General features: G+C 41.3%; 1 non-coding gene across 1 annotated transcript; it reads left to right on the plus strand.

Annotated features, from left to right (window-relative positions):
* The first annotated feature begins 1,029 nt into the window (after positions 1-1,029).
* On the plus strand, positions 1,030-1,167 carry LOC114811694. The gene has a single exon (XR_003759390.1). It is a non-coding gene; the product is annotated as a small nucleolar RNA SNORA7 (small nucleolar RNA).
* Positions 1,168-10,318: the final 9,151 nt, after the last annotated feature.

Consider the following 10,318-nt stretch of genomic DNA (forward strand, 5'->3'; position numbering starts at 1 on the left):
AAGGTGATGTACAGACCACGCCTTATAAGAGGTGAAATCAATTACTATTCTCTTGGATTTTTTTCCAATCCCAAATCCTTCTGTTTCTCCATAGCACGAAGAGAAACAGCCTTTTAGAAATCCCAAAAATGAGATTTGCATCTAATTTTATATGTAAATTATACAGATTGGCTACTTGAGTAAGATCCAACCAGTGTGTTTCCCATGAGGCTGGTTCTTTGGGCATGCTTCCTTGCTGGCCTGGAAGTATATCTGGTAGTGACTTCTCAAGGATACTAATTCTGACTTGCTAATGCTGTCATCATTTTTCTCTGATTTTTTTTGATAAAATATTATTTTGAACAAAGAGCAATTACTATTAAGCTATACAAACAGAAAATTCATTATTGTTCATACATAAGGGCAATTTCTCTTCCCATAATGCTGTCATTAGCTTTGTTTTGTCAAAAGTAAGCAGGAACACCTGATAATAAGGTTACTGGCTAACAGCTCTCTTTGTTAACTCTGATTTTTTTTTAGAGATACCCCAGGGAGAAGGGGTTTGGACAGAGAATGGGTGAAAACTAATGTGGAGACTACTGATCAGCCTGGGATGCAGACATCAAAGTTCCTGGGGTGGAAGTTGGAGAAAACAACTTCCACTCATTTAGTTTAAGGTCAAAAATTATTATTTGATTTTAAAAACCCTCTACAGAATTGCATTTGACACCCTAAGCAGACTTACCCATACCAAGGGCCAGGGCATCCATAAATTTAGTACTGTGTTAATCACAATTCCTTTCATTTAAATAGAAATTTTATCTCCTAGGGCTCATATTATTTGATTATGAAAAAAACTTTTAATGTTTAATAATAATACTAATGGTAACTTACTAAATGCTCAGTTCTTTGCCAAGCACTGTGCTGTGCATTAGGATGGGTCTGAGATAATGAAATCAGACACATTCCCTGTTATTCCCGGGACCGTAGTCTAAGAGGAAGGGAAAAACAATTATTTATTCCCATTTTACAGATGAGTAACTTGACACATCCCTCTCAGGATCGCACCTGGAGAGTTTCCAGTACTCTACCAGTCTCAACTACAGGAGGGAGAGTCAAGCAGAGGCATACCCATTCCATTCCTAGCTTGGTCAGTGACTAGCAAGGAGAAGGCAATCTGCTACAAGTCAAAACTCACCTGTGCTGGGTAGCAGCAGCATGGGACAGAGTCGAAGGCAGAGACTTGTTTACTGCGTGGAAGGAGACAATGGGAAACCACTTCCTCATTTTTACCATGCAAACTCTATGGATCCACTACCAGAACAATTGCAGACAGAAGTGGGGCGTTATGGGAGAGATGTGTCCACTGCGGCACTATGGGTTGATCACCACTCGACAGCATAAGACAACAGCAGCAACAACAAACTGACACACAAAGAGGTTTTGCGACTTGCCTAAAGTCACAGGGTAGCAAACTGGTAGGACTAGGCCTAGAAATGAGACGCCTGGGGTTTTCTGATTCTGAAGCCTATGCTATTTCTGTTGAGTCACACTGCCTCCATTTTGATCCACCTTATTTATTGAGGACCTGCTTTGTGCCAAGCACTATTCTTTGCAATTGGGAAAATACAATAGCATTAGCTAACATGATCTCTGCTTTTTAGGAGTTTATAATCTAGGGTGAGACCCAATACCATAATAAATTTCTGATAAGAAGAAGAAAAAGGGGATATGTACAATAGAACACATTAGGGTAAGGAATTAATCCTCCCTTTATAAGCAGGGAAATGGAAGAAGCTCTGTAATCATAAAACCAATCCATATCTGTAGCACTATCCTTAAAGTGATCAAACATTCCAATTGTAAGTGAATAAAAACTGGCCTCCTTGTTATTCTATTTTGTTTCAAAAGATTTTAAGGCAAAAAGGACTGTAATATCTGTAAACCTTTTCACATTCATTCACACTTTTCACACTTCATCGTCACCGAGAAAAGCCACCTTCCCCCTCTCCAGTGAGGGTCCCTGCATTCAGCATGTTCCCAGCATGCGCCCAGCAGGCCCCATGCTTACTATGACATGGATAAAATCTGCTCCCACACACTCTCAGACTTTGTCCTCCCCACCAAGACTTTGAGCCTATTTTGTGACTTTGTTTGTGTTTTCTTTCAAAGTTTCATCACTCCTGTTGTGTCTGTTTCCAGTAGTTTTCTCCCCACTTGAACTCTTAGATTGTGAGCCCACTGAGGGACCGGAACCATGTCTAGTTTCCACCTGTGTTTTCTCTCCCAGAGCTTAGTACAGTGTTCTGTACAGGGTAAATGCTTAATAAATACTTTTACTACTGCTACTATTGATGAACTCTTCAAGATAGACATTAAATGGGGAAGCACTGCTGCTCCTCTCCCCAAAAGATAGCTAAAGATCCTCTGATTCTTTACAGAGTAAGGGAAAGATAAATTTCAGGCTCAGACCAGCATCTTTTCCCAGTAAAATGTACAGTAATGTTCAACGCTGAGCTATTGCACTCCTAGAAGTCTCTAATTCATGAACATGAATATTACTTTGGGCTGAGGAGCACACAGACAGTGCCAGAGAAACACATTCTATATTAGTATGTGTTGTGGTAGTGATTTACCTGTGAAACTTTCTCACTGTACCTCGATCTCGGCTATCTCTCCGCTGATCCCTCACTCACATCCTACCTCTGGCCTGGAACACCCTCCCTCCTCAAACCCGACAGACTATTATTCTTCCCCCTTTCCAAGCGTTATTGAAGGCGCATCTCCTCCAAGAGGCTTTCCCTGACTAAGCCCTTCTTTCCTCTTCTCCCACTTCCTTCTGCATCAGCCTGACTTGCTCCCTTAATTCACCCTACCACACCAGCCCCACAGCACTTACGTATATATCTGTCATTCATTTATTTATTTATATTAATGTCTGTCAACCTTCAAGACTGTAAGCTCATTGTAGACAGTGAATGTATCTGTTATATTGTGATATTGTAATAATAATAATAATGATAATACTTAAAAATAATTGTGGTATTTGTTAAGCACTTAGTATGTGCTAGACACTGTACTAGGCGCCGGGGTGGACACAAGTAAATCGGGTTAGACATAGTCCCTGCCCCACATGGGGCTCACAGTCTCAATTCCCCTTTTACAGATGAGGTAACTGAGGCTGGGAGAAGTGAAGTGACTTGCCTAAGGTCACACAGCAGACAAGTGGCAGATCCGGGATTAGAACCCAAGACCTTCGAACTCCCAGGCCTGTGCTCTATTCACTATGTCATGCTGCTCCTCAAGAGGTCTCTTCCAAGTTGTAAATACTGTGTTCTGCACACAGTAGAAGCTCAATAAATATGATTGAATGAATGAATGAATGAAAGCAGAGAGTGGAGAGGGAGACTGTAAGCTCACTGTGGGCAGGAAACATGTCTATCAACTCTGTTGAACTCTCCCAAGTGCTTAGCACAGTACTCTGCACATAATAAGCATTCAGTAAAATGCCATTGATGATGATGTTGAGGTCAGATTCACCACATAGAGGAAAACTTCTTTGTTGAAGAGATGTCACCTTTGAAAGATTATTTGTCACTTGACAATTCTATCAAATTCAGCTTCATTTTCCTCATTTCTCCACCCCCTGTATTTACACCTTTTCTCTCACATTTGTGATAGGGTCCTGAAATATGTTTTTGAGAAAGATCTCATTAACACTGAATGAGAGATGCCTACTGCATCTCTCAAATTATGTGAGAATTAAAACGGCATGGTAATTAGGGGCAGGAAACGAGGCCTTATCATTCCATCAGTTGTACTTCAAGGAATAAAATTACAGAAATGGAAAGTGAAAAAAATTCAATTTTTCCATAGTCTCATTGAGACTTTGTCATCTCTATTCCACCCACATCTCTGCATAACATAAGATACCCTTCTACTCAACCCCTCCCCTTACCCGAAATTTATTTTAGTGTCTTCTCCACTAAATTGAAATGTCCTAGAGAGTGAGCAGATATTGCTATTGTATTGTACTCTTCCAAATGCTTAGTACAGTGCTCTGCACACAGTAAGTAGTCAATAATGCCCTCCCTTCTCAAATCCACCAATCACACTTCCCCCTTTCAAAGCCCTACTGAAGGCTCACCTCCTCCAGAAGTCCTTCCCAGACTAAGCCTCCCTTTTTCTCTACTCCCCTTCCCCTTCCTATTGTCCCAACTCGCTCCCTTTTCTCTGTCCCCCTCCCCGCCATGAACTTGTGTATATATGTATATATTCATAATTCTATTTATTTATATTAATGATGTGTATATATCTATAATTCTATTTATTGATATTGATGCTATTGTTCCCTGTTTACTTGTTTTGATGTCTGTCTTCCCCCTTCTAGACTGTGAGCCCATTATGGGCAGGGATTCTATTTGTTGCTGACTTGTATTTTCCAAGCACTTAGTACCGTGTTCTGCTTACAGTAAGCACTCAATAAATATAATAGAATGAAGTGAATAAATGAATGAAAAAGAATGCAGAGTTCATGCCTTGACACTTAGTAAAAAGATCTGCACTCAAAGGCACTCAATGGATACCACTGATTTGATTAATAGGGAAGAAAGTGGTATTTTTATATTTGTTAAGCACTTACCATGTTGCAGACACTGTACTAAATGCAGGAGGTAGTTACAAGATAATCAGCATGGTCACAGTCCCTGTCTCACATAAGGTTCACAATCTTAATCCCCATTTTACAGATAAGGCAACTGAGGCACAGAGAGGTTAAGTGATTTGTCTATGGTCACATAGCAGCAAAGTGGCAGAGCTGAGATTAGTACCCAGGTCCTCCGACTCCCAAAATCATGTTCTTTCCATTAGGCTATGCTGCTTCCCACCCTTTTATCAGGACATTACCTATTCCCTCTTTCTCCTTCTTTATCAAATATACCCTATGAACAGCCAGGAGTTTCACTGAAAGCCACTAGAAGGGGTGTAATTACAAAATAATAAAGTCATTTTAACAGAAAACTAAAATTAGCCTTCAGCCAGTAGACTAAGGAATGGACTCGTGCTAAGTGAAAACAATTTCACTGTAACATAGATTTTGATGGGGAAATCACTGTCACATGGATGTGATGTGTTGCCTGTTGAGGTTAGGAAACCAAGCTTCTTCTCACTTAAAAGTTCCAACTGCTCATTACCAGGAATGGAGGGTGATTTGTAAATCATTAAGAATAATTAATTTGCCATTATTTTTCTTTTTAAATGTATTTATTAAGTGCTTACAGTGTGCCAAGCACTGTACTAAGTGCTGGGGTACAGACAAGCTAATATAGAAACAGTTCATGTTCCTCATGCACCTCACAGTATTAATCCCCATTTTATAGATGAGGCACAAAGCAGTTAAATGACTTGCCTAAAGTCACACAGCAAAGTGGTGAAGCCAGAATTAAAGCCCAAGTCCTTCCGATTCCCAGGCTTGTACTCTATCCACTAGGCCATGCTCCTCCTCGAAATGCTTCTCTGGCATAATCAGAGAATTTCTGCCCTTATATGTTTATTTTATGTGTCCTGCAGTATAACATGCTGTTTAGTATGCCACAGCCTAAGTGCTTTCATTTGTGCACCCATCTCCATCACCAACCATTGCCTTTTATGGCACTCCATCACCTCCTACCTTACCTCTTTGATTTCCTACTACAACCAAGTCCACACACTTTGCTCCTCTAATGCCAATGTATAAAATGTAACTCGAGCTCATCTATTTTGCTGCTGACCCCTCTCCCACATCCCGCCTCTGTCCTGGAACTCCACTTCACATCTAAAAGACAACCACTCTCCCCACTTTCAAAACCTCATTAAAAGCATATCTCCTCCAAAAGGCCTTCCCCAACTAAATCTTCATTTCCCCTTCTCCCATTACCTTCTGCAATACCCTTACATTTTTATTTATACCCTTTATTCATCCCAACCTCAGCGCTACAGTGCTTACGCATGTATCTGTAATTTATTTTTATTAATGCCTTTCACCGCCTCTAGACTGTAAGCTTCACCTGAGTAGGAAACATGTCTATCCACTCGGTTACAAACAAAATTCCTGGTAGACTACTCATAGAATGACCATTGAAGAATTTAGGGTATTTTGGTTGTAATTGTGGGTTGTTTTAATGGTATTTGTTAAGCGCCTACTATGTGCCAGTCATTGCACTAAGCACTGTGTTATTGAAGATCAAACACTTCCAAAATCATAATATGGTTTCAGATGACAGCCTAGCATGAGAGATCTGATCTTTGCCACACACCATGCCCAAGAAAGAGAAGCAGCATGTCCTAGTGGAAAGAGCATGGAACCGGGACTCAGAAGACTGGGATTCCAATTCAGGCTACACCACTTATCTGAAGTATGACCTTGAGCAATTCACTTAAATTTCTCTGTGCCTCAGTTACTTCAACTGTAAAATGGGGACTAAGACTATGAGCCCCATATGGGACATAGATTGTGTCCAACCTGATTATCTTGTATCTACCCCAGCACTTAGTATAGTGCCTGGCACGTAGTAAGTACTTAACACATGCCATGAAAACAAAACAAAACAAAAAAACATGTAGGGAACAGCACCAAGGCATCTGTATAGATTTTATCGAATTTACAAAAACACTGGACACCGCCAGTAGACCTGGACTCTGGAAATTGCTTCCATCTATTAGGAAGTTGACTAGTTGGAATTAAGTGATATTGAATGATGTTTTCAAAGTGCTTAGTGAAACAGGAACCAAAGCACCATATGCAGAACTCCTGGAAGAGAGGAACTGCTATTATATAATGGAAAGATGGGTGCTTGCAGTAAATCTAAGAAGCGGTACTGTAAACCTATGCCAAGAGGTCAAGCAGGGAGAAGCCATCTAGCCAAAGCTATTTATGGCCACTCTGGAGTCACTTGACTGCAAACTCCACTCTGAAGAAGGAATCCATATTGATGGATGGCCACTGACTCTTTGCTGATGACTGGAATATATTTATGAAATGATGCAGTAGAATTGGAAAAGATAAAGCAACAATTGCAAAACTGTAGCCCAACAGAGGACTAAGATGAATCTCTGGAAGCCCAAAATTGATTGCTCAACAACTTATATTGCTCAGAAGGATTCATTCATGTAAGCAAATTGAAGTAGGGAAAATTGAAATAGAAAACAACATCTGCCTCAGTCAGGAAATGAAAAAAGTCAAGATATTGAATGGTTAGTGTAGCAAAATAGGGAGCAAAGCAGTATGGATCCATGTCAGTATAGTCAGAATGTCAGCGTTGAGTCATTCTTGTCCATTAAGAAGTGGATGTTTGACTTTATTGCTTAACTATCAATGATATGCCAATCAGAATGTGAGCTTTTGACAGGACTAAGAAGATTAGATATGTACAACCCTAATTGAAAGTATCTGTTTGGTCAAAAACACAGGGTTAGCTGTATTCGAAGAAAATTGAAGGTGAGCAGGATGTTCTGAAGACTTCCCATTGTAGTATGTTGAATTACAAGAAACAAAAACAGCAGATCTGGAAATCAAACACTGTGGCCAAAGGTGGATACTAGATTATTCATTATTTCCTGTTCCTAGGTAATAGAGAGATCATAGTGGGATGTAGAGACTGAGAGAAAGGTAGGGAGAATATTTCTGAAAAATCAAAATCAATCTCCTTTCCATTATTGGCATGCCACAGAACTGTTGAAGAAAACTGAAGATGAGCAGGATACCCTATAGGCTTTCCAGCATAGTAGGTTGGACTACAAGAAACAAAATCAGCAGATCTGGAAGTCAAACACTGTGGCCAAAGCTGGATACTAGATTATTCAATATTATTTATTCCCAGGTAATAGTGAGATCAGAGTGGGACACAGAGACAGAGAGAAAGGTAAAGAGAATCTTTGGGAAAAATCCAAATCAATCTCCTTTCCAGTCTCTATCGCTTAGCCTCCATGCCACCACTGGGGTTGAAACAGTGCTGCCCACACTGCCGCTGACAGTGTAAGTGACCCAATCCCTCTGATCAGGCTACTGCCACCTCCATGCCCACGTGAGTGACTGAGCTCACAGCCTGCAGTCACCCAGACAGAGAGGTGGAGCAGGAAGGAAAAACAAAGCAGTGGCTGCCTTGGATCTTCGGGAGTCATGTCATTCATTCATTCATTCATTCAATCATATTAATTGAACGTTTGCTGTGTGCAGAACACTGTACTAAATGCTTGGAAGAGTACAGTATAACAATTAACAGATACATTCCCTGCCCACAACGAGTTTACAGCCTAGAGACGAACTTACAGTATACAGACGAGCTTACCTAGAGACAAGCTTACCATGGCCACACCAATTGGGAAGTAGACCAATTGGGAGGTAGACAGGCTGCTCTCGTAGGGGTGGGAATTTAGCTCACCAAATGTCCCACTCTCCATCTTCTCAATCCTTGGGGGGTCAGGGAGAGTGTATGTTTTGTAGACACGCTGCCTAGGAGGGAGACAGGGAAACTGAGACAGGCATGTCAACGGAGGAAGACTGAGAGGTGGCTGCAGGAGGGGCAGTATCAGGAATTAGAGAATGTGCCACCCTCCCTCTTCCCTGGTGCCACTCCCTGGTTGCTAGGATGGCGATAAAGTAGTTTAAATCACTTACACCATGGAAGATGTGGTGAGATTAGGAGACCAATTATCTGGTCATTCATTCAATCATATTTATTGAGCGTTTACCGAGTGCAGAGCATGTTGGTCATGTTGAAGGATTTTGCCTGATAAATGGGTCTTAGCTCAAAATGATGTTTATCCTTCGTGGAACCGTACAGAATGCCCAAGTGGCATCTGGGGCATAAAGTGGCATAAAGATGAGTTTTTATAAATTAATCATGGAAGGCCTTCTGGAGGAGACATGATCAGGAAGACTTTGAAGATGGGGAGACCTTTGGTCTGTGGAATACAAAGGTGGGGGCAGGAGTATAGGCAGGAGGAGTGCATAGGCAAGAGGCTATTAATGGGAGATACCAGGTTTCTCCACAGTATGTAGGTTAGCTTGCTTGATTGATTGATTAAATGCTTTCTCTCCGGATATCATCAAAAGCTGCTTATTTCACTTTACACCACAGCATCATTCTAGGTGAGAATGATGTATGATTCAGTAGGGAAGACTTCCACTCATCAATCCTGTTCTCCTTCCCTACCCACCCAGCCTCTCCAGGACAGTCACTGGAGATAGAGAAGTGGAGAGGTGTGGCTATTCAGTGCCTGGCAAGTCTGCTGGAATAAATTCAGCACTGTCACAACTGTTTACTAAGACCTCCACAACGCTAGTCTACTGGACAAGCAGGAATGTCCCAGATAAGCTTTTATGACCTAGTCCTCTGGAAACATACAATACAAATCTGAGAGTATTTTTTTCAACTGCCCTGGTTTCTTCTCTGATGGAGCCCCTATGGGTCCTTTGGAAATGATTCTGTTTGATCTCTTTGCTAAGATGAATCTTTCATCATTGGCAGAGATGCTCTGCATTAGCAAAACCCAGGAGGAAATGTTTACAATAAGGAGCAGAGTACTCTTTTCAAGAGGTGGTTACTTGTCAATGCACTGCCAAGTCAAATTGATGCCATATTTCTCCTGGAGTTAATGTCTTAGTGGCTAGTAAGGATTATTCAACCAAGTGTGGATAGTGACTTGGGAATTCACTCTAGAATTCTGAAAACACTAAGTATAGTTTTCCCTTATCATTCCCTCCTCAGGCTTTTTCATAACAGGCTTGCAGAAACACACACACACACACACACACAACTATTTTTCCTAGTGTAATATTCGGGATTTGGCTTTGGTGAGTTTAGGGCTGCTCCAAGTTGTGATTTCTAGCCACAGAAGCCATAGTAGCCACGGTAAGGCCCTTGGGCAGAGGGATCTGTGTGAAATGCATATTCCCATTAGAGTTTCCAAACATGCAGAATTTAACCAATTCCAAATTATCCCCTAAATGACCACATTCTAATACCCTCACAATCCCCCAAGAACAAGCCGAGCTCTTATATAACTCCTAACATGGTACATGCCCAGTACCTAGCAAGACCTTCTCCCTGGCTACCGAAGGCCAGCCACAAGACAAAACATAGTAGAGAGGAAAACCCAAGCAAGAAGCAGAAACCCACTGAGCAACAGAGCAAGTGAAGCAGCTGGACTTGAGACAGTAATTTGACCAACTACAACTGCTCTTCCCACCTGCCAAATCCCAGTGGCTTCAATACCAGAAATTTCTGGAACCGTAGGCCCTTCTGGGAGATATATTTCTCCAGATGAGGTTTTCCTTCTTCATTTTCCTAATACCATTCAG

The sequence above is a fragment of the Ornithorhynchus anatinus genome, chromosome 4 (genome assembly GCF_004115215.2).
Source record: "Ornithorhynchus anatinus isolate Pmale09 chromosome 4, mOrnAna1.pri.v4, whole genome shotgun sequence".
Lineage (NCBI taxonomy): Eukaryota > Metazoa > Chordata > Mammalia > Monotremata > Ornithorhynchidae > Ornithorhynchus > Ornithorhynchus anatinus.